The 7,500-nt window shown below is 41.3% G+C and overlaps 1 protein-coding gene and 1 long non-coding RNA gene across 4 annotated transcripts in view; both read left to right on the forward strand.

The window, feature by feature from the left end:
- The window catches only part of LOC117463656 (neural cell adhesion molecule 2-like), a 74,489-nt gene that overhangs the window by 7,558 nt on the left and 59,431 nt on the right, over window positions 1-7,500 (forward strand). The gene's annotated exons all lie outside the window — the stretch shown is intronic.
- LOC139435705 (uncharacterized) lies at window positions 3,687-5,247 on the forward strand. Its single transcript, XR_011644917.1, has 3 exons — window positions 3,687-3,811; window positions 4,404-4,538; window positions 4,785-5,247. It is a non-coding gene; the product is annotated as an uncharacterized lncRNA (long non-coding RNA).

Genomic DNA, 7,500 nt, shown 5'->3' on the forward strand with positions numbered 1-7,500 from the left:
TTCTACATCAACATGTGTCCCCTTTCTTCATGTCTCTTCTACATCAACATGTGTCCCTCTTCTTCATGTCTCCTTCTACATCAACATGTGTCCCCTCTTCTCATGTCTCTTCTACATCAACATGTGTCCCCTCTCTTCTTCATGTCTCTTCTACATCAACATGTGTCCCCTCTTTCCATGTCTCTTCTACATCAACATGTGTCCCCTCTTCTCATGTCTCTTCTACATCAACATGTGTCCCCTCTTCTCAATCTCGTCTCTTCTACATCAACATGTGTCCCCTTTCTCCATGTCTCTTCTACATCAACATGTGTCCCCTCTTCTCATGTCTCTTCTACATCAACATGTGTCCCCTCTTCCTCATGTCTCTCTACATCAACACGTGTCCCCTCTTCTTCACGTCTCGTCTACATCAACATGTGTCCCCTCTTCTCCATGTCTCTTCCTACATCAACATGTGTCCCCTCTTCTCATGTCTCTTCTACATCAACATGTGTCCCCTCTTCTTCATGTCTCTTCTACATCAACATGTGTCCCCTCTTCTTCATGTCTCTTCTACATCAACATGTGTCCCCTCTTCTTCAATGTCTCTTCTACATCAACATGTGTCCCCTCTTCTTCATGTCTCTTCTACATCAACATGTGTCCCCTCTTCCTTCATGTCTCTTCTACATCAACATGTGTCCCCTCTTCTTCATGTCTCCTTCTACATCAACATGTGTCCCCTCTTCTCCATGTCTCCTTCTACATCAACATGTGTCCCCTCTTCTTCATGTCTCTTCTACATCAACATGTGTCCCCTCTTCTTCATGTCTCTTCTACATCAACATGTGTCCCCTCTTCTTCATGTCTCTTCTACATCAACATGTGTCCCCTCTTCTCATGTCTCTTCTACATCAACATGTGTCCCCTCTTCTTCATGTCTCTTCTACATCAACATGTGCTCCCCTTCTTCCTCGTGTCTCTTCTACATCAACATTGTGTCCCCTCTTCTCCAGTGTCTCTTCTACATAACATGTGTCCCCTCTTCCTCATGTCTCTTCTACATCAACAGGTGTCCCCTCTTCCTCATGTCTCTTCTACATCAACATGTGTCCCCTCTTCTTCATGTCTCTTCTACATCAACATGTGTCCACTCTTCTTCATGTTCTTTCTACATCAACATGTGTCCCCTCTTCTTCATGTCTCTTCTACATCAACATGTGTCCCCTCTTCTTCCATGTCTCTTCTACATCAACATGTGTCCCCTCTTCTTCCATGTCCTCTTCTTCACATCAACATGTCGTCCCCTCTTCTCATGTCTCTTCTACATCAACATGTGTCCCCTCTTCTTCATGTCTCTTATACATCAAACATGTGTCCCCTCTTCCTCATGTCTCTTCTACATCAACATGTGGCCCCTCTTCTTCATGTCTCTTCTACATCAACATGTGTCCCCCTCTTCTCCATGTCTCTTCTACATCAACATGTGTCCCCTCTTCTTCATGTCCTCTTCTGCATCAACATGTGTCCCCTCTTCTCCATGTCTCTTCTACATCAACATGGTCCCCTCTTCTTCATGTCTCTTCTTCATCAACATGTGTCCCCCTCTTCTCCATGTCTCTTCTACATCAACATGTGTCCCCTCTTCTTCATGTCTCTTCTACATCAAACACGTGTCCCCTCTTCTCCATGTCCTCTTCTACATCAACATGTGTCCCCTCTTCTCCATGTCTCTTCTACATCAACATGTGTCCCCTCTTCTCCAATGTCTCTTCTACATCAACATGTGTCCCCCTCATTCTTCATGTCTCTTCTTCATCAACATGTGTCCCCTCTTCTTCATGTCTCTTCTACATCAACATGTGTCCCCTCTTCTCCATGTCTCTTCTACATCAGCATGTGTCCCCTCTGTGGAAAGACACTCTGAAAGTTTCAGGAACAAAGATTTTCTCTCTTTTTGATCCATTTCTATAAAAACCTGTCTGAAAATGAGCTGATCAGATTTCGGCCACTTGATGATGTCATAACGATGTGTTGTCTTGTGTAGCCATTAGCCAATCAGCAACAAGGTACCCCCCCCCCCCTTATCACCTGGATCTCCTCTAGAGCTCCATTGAGTTCTTTGTAACCAGATGTCTCTCAGAGGGGCGTGGGGAGGGGCTCCTTATTCTCATCTGAAGTAACAGACAGAGAATCAGCACTTTGGAGACAGGGCTGAAACAGAGGGGATTGTGGGTAATCCTGAAATGATCTGTTTGGTGTTTCAGCCAATCAGAGACAGGCTCTGGATGACCTGTGATGTACTGATGAAGAACAGCATAATAGGGGACCTTTAATACACGTGCGTTGCAGATGGCTCGGACCCGGCCTCGCTGGTCATGTCTCCGGCCTCGGCTCAGGTGTTTGAGTACAGGAATCTGTCCCTGAGCTGCGGGGACAGCAGCAGCGTGGACGGGTGGAGGGTCTTCAGGTCCACCATCACCACCTTCAGCACCAGCGCCACACGGCGTGCCCCACCGTGAACCCCCGGAGGAAAGACGTCCGGCTGCGGAGACAAGTGGGGGAATATCACTTCCTGTGGCTGCAACATCTAACACTTCCAAACAGGCCGACAGCGCCATCTACTGGTGTGAGTCTCGGGCGAAGCAGCGCAGCAACAGCCTCAACATCAGCGTCCGGGGTAAAGACAATTACAGAAGAACGATATCATTAGCATGCTAACAGTAGCTTGTAAGTTAGCGACACAACGGTTACACTTGTCAAAGCAACTTATCGTCAATCTTTCAGTTTGTGTGTACAGACAGAGAGATCGAAATACCCTTTCCCACAATCCCGAATACAATAACAAAGATATATAAACATATTTATAAAAATACAGATTTGTACATATGCACACATTGAAGACATAAATAAAAGCACAACAATCAATATATAGCAAAATAACATTCACTTCAATAACTTTGAGAAATGTACATTTCATTATTTGAGGCTTTTTGTATTATTTAAATAAAGTTTTTTTTAAAGCCGATATACAAAAGAACCACTTATCAATCCTGAAAACAAACAATAGGGAGGTCACGATATCATAAATTCAGTATTTGATATTAGTATTCTCTGAACAAGGTTTCAGATTATTAGCATGCTAATATTAGCTTCTACGTTAGCTACTGTCGTCATTTCATTATTTGAGGTTTTTTGTGTTATTTAATAACGTTTAATTTGATGTATCAAGTTATTCCAGCATTTTCCTTATTGCACCTTTTTATCTAAACGCATTTAGATATTAGCATGCTAACGTTAGCTTGTCAGTTAGCTACATAACATTGTACACTTACCATTCATCATTATTTAATTTGTTGAGTGTTGTGAGCTTTAGTGACGTTTATTTTGAATGATCGAGATTCAGGTAAGTTAAGTCTAGTTAAGTTAGTTAAGTCCATCGTATTCTTTATTGCATGTTTGGATTTTAGCAGGATAACGTTAGCTTCGTCAAGTTTAGCTTCAGATACATTTACTAGTTAGTGGGTTTAGTGAACATCTCCACAAGGTGCTAGCTAGTTTTCACACATGTTTCTCCGTGTTCAGAAACAGCGGTGATCCTGGAGAGTCCGATCCTCGCTGTGATGAAGGGAGACAACGTAACTCTGGTGTGTAAAACAAAGGAACGCGATGACCCTCCGCGCGGATTTCTACAAAGTATGGCTCCTTCCTCGAGACCAGGGGCTGCAGGTCACATGACCCTCCCAACGTTTCCAGCTATGATGAAGCGTCTACAAGTGTCACATCAGTACTGAAGGAGAGTCTGCAACCAGCTTCTTATTTGTCAGAGGTGAGAGGGGTCGGGAAATAAAAGTAATCAAAAAATACACCGATTCAACGCCAGGGGGGAAATGGAATTTCAAAGAATTGCTCCATTTATGAATACGATTTATTCTGTTTAATAAAATATAGCAATTCAAATGAATACAATAAATTAAATAAACACAACTAATTATTTAAGCACAACTTTCCAGGTTGTATAGCCTAATTTTAGTCCTTAATAATAAAAATACAGGTCATTGTATGTTTGATTGCACCTGTACCATTCACAGTGCCATCTGGTGGTTCATATCGGGATGTTTTGTTATCCTTTAATAACTTAATTAAATGCACTTCTTGTAAATAAAGCCATTATTTAAAATGACAAGTAAAGTTAAGGTTAATTAATTTAATAAGCACATCATTTCAAGTAGGAAATATAAAGTCATGTCCTACGTACAAGAACCTGAAACGTGTGGTAGTCCTAGAGTTATTCATCTAAGAGGTTGAACTTTTGTGTAAATCAGATATTTGTGTTTTTTTATTAAAGGTTGTTTAATTTTGTGGCCCCAAAAGTATGTTTCAGTGTAGTCAAATATGGAAAATGTGAAATGTTTCTGTAGGTGCCACCGCTGCCACCGCTCCCCGTACAGACTGGGTCTGGTTAGTGCTGACGGTGATACGCCACCTGGTGGTTTTCTCCCCGTACTGCGCCTCCACCTTCCTCGCGGTGTCCATTTACAGACGCAACCCCCCAGGTAACACTCACCTAACAATGTGCTGATGTCAAGCAGGTTTAAAATGTTCATATTTTGCTTTGTCAATCCATAAAACTTCACTTTTTATAGCCCAATATTGAAAAACGACACATTTGACTTTTTCCAGCAGATAAGTAAAAACCTTCCTGAAGATCGGGACTCCTCCCCAATCTCTGATAAAAGTAATAATCCTGATTTTAAAATAATTCATCGGATATATAACACATTTATTTTGCGACTCTGCAGGAAGAAGGAAGGACGACGAGGCGACGTACGGACAAAACGACGACGTCACCACCGAGCATCACTTCTGAAGCTTTAAAAACCGGGCTAGTTTTGATTTTGCCACATTATTTACGGTGTGAATGAAGCACACTGAAAATAATAATATCAAACAATCCCGTTGTGCGGAAAGCATTGTCAAAGTATATGTTCAAACTGTTGTCTTTGTTCACCTGAACTTTCACCCGAAACTTGAACATATGGGATGAAAAAAGTCGATTATTCGGAGCTTCTACGCTGCAGCCAAAGCATCAGGGAGGGACTCGTTCGAAACAAGACGGACTTTGGGGCAATTATTTGTGTGTCAAAATACTTTTCCAATTTGTGGTTTTTGTTACTAGAATTTCCACCCGAAACACAAACATCAAGCGGCTCAACGGTGGTGTGATTTAGTTTCTAAAACAAGCACAGCAACTAAATGGCATCAACGGAAACAGAGTTGCTTCAAACGACTAAACACAGAGACCCTGAACAACGACAACACATTTCTTAACTCAGGCTTTTTTGGCGGGTTAACAACTCGTTTGTCAAAATGTGTTTTTTAAACAGCTGTTTTCACGAGTTCTTTCACACCAGGAGTTAGCACCGAGGATTATAAAAGTACAACACGGAGACTCCAAACCAAGACGGAGTTTTTCCTGCAATTAATTTAAACGTTAAAATATAACTGAGTATTATTTAGCATAGAAGAACTGTGTCATCAATCGACCCACTCCTTCCTCCGAGCCTTTCACAATAAAAGCCCTAAGCATCGACGGATCCACTTATCGACATATCTTCCAGGGAGAAATGAAATGAATCCTGAAAACCTTTATTGAACAGTTAAAAAACGTCTACGAATGTGCGCTGTTGTTCGTACGAAGGGATTCGATGCAACATGTTCTTGTTGCTTGTTCGTCACGACCTCGGTGTGTATTTGTTTTTTCCTACTCTATGTTGTCTGTAAAGTTTTTCTACATTTCTTTTTTGTAAACTGTATTAAATATTTGTTGATAAAAGTAAAGTCTGAAGTTCGTTGCTTTAATTATTTCCCCTTATTCCTGACTCCGTTCAAAAGGTGGGAGAAGTACTCGGAACTGGTACTTGAGTAAAAGTAGAAGTACTCAGAACTGGTACTTGAGTAAAAGTAGAAGTACTCAGATCTTGTACTTGAGTAAAAGTAGAAGTACTCAGAACTTGCTCTTGAGTAAAAGTAGAAGTACTCAGATCTTGTTCTTGAGTAAAAGTAGAAGTACTCAGATCTGGTATTGAGTAAAAGTAGAAGTACTCAGATCTTGTACTTGAGTAAAAGTAGAAGTACTCAGATCTTGCTCTTGAGTAAAAGTAGAAGTACTCAGATCTTGCTCTTGAGTAAAAGTAGAAGTACTCAGAACTTGCTCTTGAGTAAAAGTAGAAGTACTCAGATCTTGTACTTGAGTAAAAGTAGAAGTACTCAGATCTGGTACTTGAGTAAAAGTAGAAGTACTCAGATCTTGTACTTGAGTAAAAGTAGAAGTACTCAGATCTTGTTCTTGAGTAAAAGTAGAAATACTCAGATCTTGCTCTTGAGTAAAAGTAGAAGTACTCAGATCTTGTTCTTGAGTAAAAGTAGAAATACTCAGATCTTGTTCTTGAGTAAAAGTAGAAGTACTCAGATTGTGTACTTGGGTAAAAGTAGAAATACTCAGATCTTGCTCTTGAGTAAAAGTAGAAGTACTCAGATCTTGTACTTGAGTAAAAGTAGAAGTACTCAGATCTTGTTCTTGAGTAAAAGTAGAAATACTCAGATCTTGTTCTTGAGTAAAAGTAGAAGTACTCAGATTGTGTACTTGGGTAAAAGTAGAAGTACTCAGATTGTGTACTTGAGTAAAGTAGAAGTACTCAGATCTTGTACTTGAGTAAAAGTAGAAGTACCAGAGTGTAGGAATACTCTGTTAGTAAAAGTCCTGCATTCAAAATGTTCCTCAAGTGAAAGTAGAAAGTATTCTCATCTAAATATAGTGAAAGACAGTGAAAGTAGTCGTTGTGCAGATTGGTCCATTTCAGAATAATATATATATATGTTTTATAATGATTGATCATGAAAGTGTTCTCAAAGCTGGTGAAGGAGCAACTAGTCTGAAGTACTTTGTAGACTGCAGGGTAGCTGGTGAAGGAGCAGCTAGTCTGAAGTACTTTGTAGACTGCAGGGTAGCTGGTGAAGGTGCAGCTAGTCTGAAGTACTTTGTAGACTGCAGAGTAGCTGGTGAAGGTGCAGCTAGTCTGAAGTACTTTGTAGACTGCAGGGTAGCTGGTGAAGGAGCAGCTAGTCTGAAGTACTTTGTAGACTGCAGGGTAGCTGGTGAAGGTGCAGCTAGTCTGAAGTACTTTGTAGACTGCAGAGTAGCTGGTGAAGGAGCAGCTAGTCTGAAGTACTTTGTAGACTGCAGGGTAGCTGGTGAAGGAGCAGCTAGTCTGAAGTACTTTGTAGACTGCAGAGTAGCTGGTGAAGGAGCAGCTAGTCTGAAGTACTTTGTAGACTGCAGGGTAGCTGGTGAAGGAGCAGCTAGTCTGAAGTACTTTGTAGACTGCAGGGTAGCTGGTGGAGGTGCAGCTAGTCTGAAGTACTTTGTAGACTGCAGGGTAGCTGGTGGAGGTGCAGCTAGTCTGAAGTACTTTGTAGACTGCAGGGTAGCTGGTGGAGGTGCAGCTAGTCTGAAGT

Source organism: Pseudochaenichthys georgianus, chromosome 18 (assembly GCF_902827115.2).
Source record: "Pseudochaenichthys georgianus chromosome 18, fPseGeo1.2, whole genome shotgun sequence".
In the NCBI taxonomy this organism is placed as follows: Eukaryota; Metazoa; Chordata; class Actinopteri; order Perciformes; family Channichthyidae; genus Pseudochaenichthys; species Pseudochaenichthys georgianus.